This window comes from Balaenoptera musculus, chromosome 19 (genome assembly GCF_009873245.2).
Source record: "Balaenoptera musculus isolate JJ_BM4_2016_0621 chromosome 19, mBalMus1.pri.v3, whole genome shotgun sequence".
Taxonomy (NCBI): Eukaryota; Metazoa; Chordata; class Mammalia; order Artiodactyla; family Balaenopteridae; genus Balaenoptera; species Balaenoptera musculus.
In genome coordinates, this window is record NC_045803.1 from 13,595,607 (window position 1) to 13,604,384 (window position 8,778).

Sequence of the window (8,778 nt, forward strand, 5' to 3'; positions counted from 1 at the left end):
AGAGCCAGCAGGATCAAAGGGTATCGTCCCCCGCCACCGGGGCGCGGCGCTTCCTGGGAAATGGAGTTCTAGTTGGCAATTTCTTTTCCCCGGTTTCGTTGCTGAACTACAAAGACCAGAATTCTTTTCGCTCACGTGTTTAGGGGCGGGTTCTCAGGTAGCCAATCGGCAGTCAGAAGCAGCCGGAGCCCGGATGCTTAAGGCGGGCTGTAGAGGAGGAGAAGGCCGTGATTGGGCGGCTTTGGCCAGACTCTGCGGGAGTATTGAGTTCTCTAAGTCTTGCGGAAGGTGGGTGACTCCGCTGTGCCGGGAGAGCGCGCAGGTTAGGCGTTCATAGTTACTGAACAGGAGGTAAGCGCGGAGGCCTGAAGCGGCCCCACCACGTGGGGCGTCACTAGCCTCTGTGTTGGGCCCGGCTCGCGGGAAGCCCCAGTCAGTAGGAGAGACGGGCAAAGGCCCCATTACGGGCCTGCATGTGTTCGCTAACGGAGGCAGCGTGAAACGCGGAGAGAACCCAGGCCCGGCACCGGTAGGAAAACCTTGCCGGGGAAGGAGGTGCTGTCTGAGCTGAGACCTGAAGACGGAGGGACGTTTGGGGGTGGCGGTATTGCGGTGGAATGGCTTGCGCAAAGGCAACGATGAGAAATAGCCTGGTGTGTGAATGTCCTGCAGGTGATTGGTGTTGGTGGAAATTTTATTGAAAATGCTGTGTGAATTAGATCGTGGAAGATTTTGTTGGCTCTTTAAGGAGTTTGGACTTTGTCCTGAGGGCAGTGAGGAGCCACGGAGGGATTTCCAGAAGGGAAGGGGCCCAATTTGCTGCCAGCTGGGAATAGATCGACGGGAAAAAGACTAGGGTCTGGGAGCCCAGGATGGCAGCTGTGGTATCCTAGGCAGGAGATGTCGGGGATGGAGCAGGGCAGGGGCCTTGGATGGGAGGGGAGGATGAATGTCGGTGGGGGAGACTTCCAGAAGGCTGAGTTCACAGGCTGTGTGGGAGAGGGAGGCGAAGACGGGCGCGAAAGGGATCTCTCCAGCACTGTGGGACAGTGTCTGACATATCAAAAATGCTTATAAAACTTTTTTTTTGAATGAACGGTCGTAGGAAGCAGGTACTACTATGATCTCCCTTTTGCAAATAAGATTACTAATGATAGAGAAAATTAAGTAACTTGCCCAGGATCACATGGCTAGAAAGTGGAGGGCTCAGGATTTGTGTGTGAACTATTGACTTAGCAAGGTGCAGGATGAACCTCAAGACATCAGCAGGAGTCAAATCATGTGGGTCCTGTGAGGAATTTGTGATGAGCATGGAAATATATATATTCCCAATTTCTGTTTCTAGCCCAGAACCCCTCTCCTGGCCTGTTGACTGACTGCCAACATGATAATCTCCTCCTGGATATCTAGAGATATTGAGAGTAATCTTTGCGAAATTGAACTCCTGGTTTTTTCCCCAAAACGTGTACCTCCCACATTCTCACTAAATGCCACCTCCATTCTTTTCAGACCAAAACCTTGGGAGTTGTCCTTGGTTCCCTTCTTTGTCTTTTGTCCATGTCTGGTCCATCAGCAAATACCTTCAAAGGATATTCAGAATCGGACCATTTCTTCCCACCTCCACTCCTGTCACCCTGGCCCTGTCCACCCTTATCTCCTGCCTAGACCTCAGTGGTCTATTTGCTCCCCACTGTCTGTTTCTCACATGCAGCCAAAGGGACACTGTGAACACCTGGGTCTGGTCACATCCCTCCCCTGCTCGGTACCCTGTGGCTCCATCTCACAGAAAGTAAATGCCACGTTCCTCTCCCTGGCCCGCAAGGCCCTGCATTATCTGTCCCTGTGGCCTGTCTGACATCATCTACTCCCTTCTCCTTGTTCCCTCTGTTCCAGCCACACTGGCCTCAGGGCCTCTGCAATTGCTGTTTTCTTTACGTTGAACACTCTTCTCCCGAATAGTCAACGCTCACCACCACCATCTCCTTTAGGTCTTTACTCAGATGTTACTTTCTCCTTGAGATCTTTCTTGACCACCCTTCTAGAATGGTGCCACAAATATTTGTATCTGGGCTTCCCTGGTGGCGCAGTGGTGATGAATCCACCTGCCAATGCAGGGGACGTGGGTTCGAGCCCTGGTCCGGGAAGATCCCACATGCCGCGGAGCAACTAAGCCCGTGCGCCACAGCTACTGAGGCCCACGCACCTAGAGCCCGTGCCCTGAAACAAGAGAAGCCAATGCAGTGAGAAGCCCACGCACCACAACAAAGAGCAGCCCCTGCTCGCTGCAACTAGAGAAAAGCCCACGCGCAGCAACAAAGACCCAACGCAGCCAAAAATAAATAAATTTATTTTAAAAAAATTCATATCTGTCTTCTCTTTAGCTTTTTCCTTAGCATTAATCATATCACTGCTTAACACGTTGCATAATTTATTTATCTTGTTTACTGTCTGTCTCCCCCCCGTAGTAGATAATGAGCTTCATGAGGGCAGGAGCTTTTGTCTACTCCATGCTTTATGTCTAACACCTAGAAGAGCTCTTGACATGTAGTACAGGCTCAATAACTATTTACTGAATGAATGGATGGATGATTTCAGTAGTACAATTCCCGATCCTAGTATTCTAGGGACTCTGTTGATCCTCTATGCACAGAACCTTAAGGGGCTGCCTTAAAGTTTTCTGAGGTCTCAGACATTCAACAGACATTTCACCTTGCCTCTGCTTTGTGCTCAGGATTGAGAATACAGCAGAGAACAAAACAGTTTCCCTGTCCCCAGAGAGCTCACAGTCTCCGGGGTGGAGGTTCAGATTGTCAACTTACCACGCAAATATGAAATTACAGAGAAAGGTAGAGTGTCATAAGAGCACTTAACAGGAAGTCTAATCTGGACCCTAGGAAGTGAGGTTTGAGGTGATGGGGTAGGCATTAACTCTGTTAAGAGGTAAGTGTGTGTGTGGTGCTTGGAACCTAGAGGCTGAGGGGGAGCAAGAGGCCAGACCATGTAGATCCTGTAAGGAGTCTGCGTCCTTACCCCACGTGCAGTGGGAAGTTGTAGAAGAATTTTTTTTTTTTTTTTTTTTTTTTGGCCTCTCCACGTGGCTTCCCGGAATTCCCAGGGAAGTTGTGGAAGAATTTTTTAAACAGTGGAAGCAGGCATGGTTGGTTACGTGTGTTAAAAACTCCCCCAGGCTGTAGTGTGGGGAATTGGCTATAGGGGATTAAGGATTGAAGTAGACCAGTGAGGAGGCTGCTACTAAAGAAGGCTGCGTGTTCTTTCCTGCTTCTCCCATGAAGAGGTGGGGTCTCCTCCTCCCTTTTAATCTGGGCTGGTCTGTGAGTTGTTTTGACCCACAGAATGCAGTGGAAGTGATGCTCTGCTGGTTGGAAGGCCTGGGCCTTAAGAGGCCTGGCAGCTGTGCTTTTTACTCTCTTGGAGCCCTGGGCTACTGTAGAAAGAAGTCCAGCTCCCCCACTGGAGAGAGATGTGGAAAGAGAGAGGCCCAGTCATCCCCCAGCTCTTCCACTGTTTTAGCCGATATGCTAAATCACACATGAGTGATGCCATCTTAGATAGTCTAGCCCAGCTCCAGCTGACACCATGTGGCATTGAGATGGGCCATCCTGAGTCAGAGCCTTGTCCAAACTACAGAATCGGAAGCAAACAAATGGTTGCTATTTTAAGCCACTGTGTTTTGAGGATGACTTGTTACCCAGCAATAGCTAACTGAAACAAACGAATGTTTTTTGAGATCTTACCGTTTTATGTATTAGCTCATTTAATCCTCATAGTCATTCTATGTGGTAATATTATTATTGCCTTTATATGTAGAGGGAACTAGGGCACAGAGAAGTTAGTGGCATACTAGCAAGATACCTGACACATAGTAAGTGCTGAGCATGTGATAGCTATTATCAGCAGCATGTTCATCAGTATTAAAATTTCCATGATTGTTAAAGAAGTGACAGTAAAAGGAATTAGAGCGTTATTAACCTAGTTACTAGTGGTATGATTTTAAATAAGTGACTTCACCTTTCTGAGGTTCAATTTCTTCACTGTAAAATGGAAATTATAATACTTTTCATCTCAGAGGATTATTGTGAGGAGCACAGGGTCTGACAGGGGGCAAACATCTAATATACAGCAGGGATGATAATTACTGAAAAGCACGCATCCAAGTGTGTTGTGGCCACAGGGATGAAGCTATTTTCTTGGAAGGCCTAGTGGAGAGACAGAAAGGCATCAGGTCCTTGGTGATGTTGTCAAAGTGCTGGATCAGGCTTCACCTGAAATGAGTTACTTCAGGACTTTCTTATTAGGGAATCCAATAAATCTTTTTTTTTTTTAATCATTTAAGCCCAGTTGAATTGGGCTTTCTGTTACTTGGAACCAACATCCTGATTCCTGGGTTCTGTTATTTGTTGATTCATCAGATATGGAATACTGTTTAAAGCACTGTTTTAGGTGCTGGTATTATAATGGTGAACAAGACCCTCAAAAGCCCTGTCCTCGTGGAATTTACATTCTAGTGGGGAAGGTAGATGATTTTTTTTTTAATAAATTTATTTATTTTATTTTTGTACGCGTTGGGTCTTCGTTGCCGTGCGCGAGCTTTCTCTAGTTGCGGCGAGCGGGGGCTGCTCTTCGTTGCGGTGCACAGGCTTCTCATTGCAGTGGCTTCTCTTGTTGTGGAGCACGGGCTCTAGGCGCACGGGCTTCAGTAGTTGTGGCACACGGGCTCAGTAGTTGTGGCTCGCGGGCTCCAGAGCGCAGGCTCAGTAGTTGTGGCGCACGGGCTTAGTTGCTCCGCAGCATGTGGGGTCTTCCCAAACCAGGGCTTGAACCCGTGTCCCCTGCATTGGCAGGCAGATTCTTAACCACTGCGCCACCAGGGAAGCCCCGAAGGTAGATGATTTTTAAAGATTAATATTAGTGATATGAGCTATGAAGGCTGAGGGTAGGGATAGAGAGTGACAAGAGCTGCTGTTTTAGGGGGAGGGGTTCAATAAGATATCCTTGAGGAAATGTTATTGGAGGAGGGACCTGACAAAAAGGGAGGAAGCCAGCTGTGCGCCTCTTTTGGGAAGAAGGACATTCCAAGTGGAAAAAACAGCAAGTTCAAAGGCCCTGAGGTGTGCTCGGTGTGTGGGAGGAGCAGAAAGGAGTGAACTGGACCAGACTGAGCCCGTTGAGCGGGAAGGAGATGAGGGCAAGGGGGCCTGCAGGGCTGGATGGGCCTTGGGAAGGGCTTGAATTTGATTGGCAGTGAGATGGGAAGCAGTTGGAGCATCCTGAGCTGGAGAGTGATGTGACCTCACGTCCTAATGGGATTCCTCTGGCTGCCATGTGGGCACCAAGGTGGACGCAGGGCTCCAGTGAAGAGGCTGCTGCACTAGTGCAGCCGAGAGACGATGGTGGCTTGGCCAGCGTGGTAGCAGTGGAAGTGGGCAGATGTGGTTGATTTCGGGGTGTAATTTGAAGGAAGGAGTGGGCAGGATTTAGGTGTGGGGGGAGAAAAGGGAGTCAACGACCGTAGATTTTTAGCCTGAGCAGAGGGCCTGTAGCTGTGGGAGCCTGTGGACATGGTAAGCATCCCAGCGGGATGAGCAAGCAGCGCGATACAGGAGTCTGGCATCCAGGGGCGAGTTCTGGGCTGGAGATATAAACTTGGGAGTCACTGGCATTTTCATGGCACTAAGGCCCAGGATGAGATCACTAAGGAAGGGAGTGTGGGTGGCACTGGGGTCTGGGAGTGGGAGCAGCGAGCTCTGTGGGGAGGTTACTGCAGTCGTCTAGGCGAGAGATGACGGTGGCCTGGACCAGGGCATAGGCAGGCGTGAGCAGTCGTCTGGATGCACTTTGAAGGCAGAACCCACGATGGATTGGTTGCGGGTGATGACAAAGAAATGGACCAGGGCCTCCCGAGAACAGAACAGAGTCAGAACATGGGGCAGCGACTCTGCTTCCCTCCTGCCCCAGGCCCTGTGGTCTCTGCTGCTCTTTGCATCTGCCTCTTCCTCTGTTTGCAGGCAGCTGGGCTGGCCCTGGGTGGGCTCTTGCCCTGACTCTATGCGACCTTCCAGTGCAGTGCCCCACGGCCCTTCTGTCCCCATTCCAAACGCCCCCAGACAGAACTTGGATTGCTGGGGTCCAGCATCCAATCCTGCTCAACCCGCTGTAGCTGGAGCATTCCTAAAGTGATGTCTGTCTGCTGGGAAGGGCTGTGGGCCGGGTGGTCGCCTCAGATCTTCACACAGTGTTCCTGATAGTTGGTGTATTTTGGGCAGGCGTTGGGCGTGATTTGACCCTGTTTTGGTAGGTGGGTGGGACAGACCATTTACGTAGCCTTAGACTCGTCCTGGGTTGGGGGATGGGGCAGGGGAAACCAGGAAGGTGGGGTCCGGCAGGCTCTGGCTCAGAAGGGTTAGGGTCGGGTTGGGAGAGGTGGTGGGGCTCCAGCACAGCTTCTGCCACCTGTGGGTGCTCCCACAGTAAGGGACACACAGCGATGACTGAGACAGCTTCCATGCTGCCCTCACAGAGCACACATGGGGGGCGGACAACCCCTTACCAGATGGGGTCAGGGCGGGAAGGGGGAGCCCAGAGGAAGCACCTGACCTAGTTGAAGGTATCAGGGAGGACTTCCTGGAGTAGAGACCCCATGAGATGAGACCTGAAGAGTCAGATGAAGGGAGTTAGGGACTCTGCCGGTGACTGCTTGTAGCCCAGTTAGTTAGTAGATACTTTAAATTTTTTTTATTTTTATAACTTTAGATTTACAGAAAAGTTGCAAAGATAGTACAGAGACTTCCCATATACCTTACACTCAGCGTCCCCTAATGTTGGCATCTTACTTAATGGCAGTACATTGGTCAAAACTAAGAAATGATCATTGATTAGTATTCTACTACTGAATCTCCCGACTTCGTTCATATTCCGCCCGTTTTTCCACTAATGTTCTTTTTCTGTTCCAGGATACAATCCAGGGTACCCTGTTGCATTTATTCATCCTGTCTCCTTGGTCTCCTCCAATCTGTGACAGTTTCTCAGTCTTTGTTTTCCATGACCTTGACAGTTTTGAGGAGTACCGGTCAGGTATTTTGTAGAATGTCCCTCAGTCTGGGATTGTCTAATGTTTTTCTCATGGTTAGACGGGGATTGCACGTTTGGGGAAGAATATCACTCAGGTGATGGTAACCCGGATCACTTCGTTGCAGCGGTGTCCGCCAGGTTTCTCAACTGTAATCTGACAGGTTTTCCCTTCCCTTACGCTGTTTAGAAGCAGGTCACAGAATCCAGCCCGTAAGCTCCAGTTCCTGGAGGGAAAATATCAGAGAATTTGTGTTCATATTGTCAAAACCACTACAGTATTGATAAACACAGGAAGATCCTTTGAGGCTGTGCAAATGTCCTATTTCTCCTCAAAGTTCCACCCACTAATTTTGGCATTCATCTGTGGACCTTGCCTGCAAAAATCATTACTGTGGTGTTCTACTGATACTTTTCTCTTTTTCTCATTTCTCCTACATGAATTACTGGGAATTCTTCTGTAGGAAGGTTTGTCCCTTCTACCCCATTTATTTTATTTGTATAATCATTAATTTATATCAGTATGGACTCATGGGTATTTATTTTATTCTTTGGGTATAACCCAATACTATCATAATTAACTTTTTCACTCAAATTGTTCCAGTTTTGGCCCTAGGGGCTCTTTCAGGTTGGCTCTGTATTCTTTATTCTTTTTTTTTCCTTGAGCACTTCCTTACTTTTTGGCACCATAAGATGCTCCAGGCTTACGCTGCATTTTCCTTGCCCCAGCCCTAGAATCAGCCCCTTTCCAGGGAGCCCTGGTTCCTTTGATGGAGAATGGTATTAGAAACCAAGGTCGACACTGAGTGTGGTCATTGCTGCTGAGGTGTCCTGTTTCTAGTCCCTCTCAGCTGACAGAGGTGGGGAAAAGGTATGTGTACAAACCCATGGATACACAACACATCTATATTTCTGTGTGTGTGTGTATATAGATATAGATATCTGTTTATAAAAATAAACCTCAGTCCATACTGCTATCTCTGACTAATCCATCTCCAGAGGGTTCATTCTCACCTTCCCCCCTCGTTTTCTTTGTAACTTCTTTCTCTGGCAGTGAGAAACCTGGCTCAGTGGGCACTTTTTGGTGTTCATCTTATGGGCCGTCTTGGCAGGAATTGGCAGTGTTGGCCATTCCCACCTTCCGTAAGGATACTCTCTCCCGGGTTTCTGCGACAATCCTGTCCCCTGGTTTTTCTCCTGTGTCTTGCTTCTTTGCAAGAAGTTCCTGTTTTCGCTGACCTCTTAAATCTGGCGGGCGCTTCTCTCCTCCCACCCCGGGCCGTCTTACCCTCTTCTGTGGTCTGTTTCCTGCCTCTGTGCTGATGATGTCCACTCTCTGCCCTTAGCTCCACCTCCTCCCTGGGCCCCAGACCTCAGGGTCCTGAGGCCTCAGGAAGCCCTGTCCCCATCCTGCCCTCAGGCCCGGCTGGTCCCTGCGCCCCTAATTCTCACCGTGTGCCACACTGCAGACCTGCTTCGCCTCCGGGTCCCTATCTTAGGGGTGGTTCCTCCACACCCCAGGCTCCCAGGGAGAGCCCGGGGCTTCATCCTTGATGCCTCCCTCCCCGTCCCCACCCTGCGGCCCAACCCGTCATCCTCCAGAGCTTGACCACTAGGACTCCTGGACATTTCTTCCACCTGCCCCTTCTCGCCTTTCGTGGCCCTGCCTTGGGCTAACCCTGTCCTCTCCCA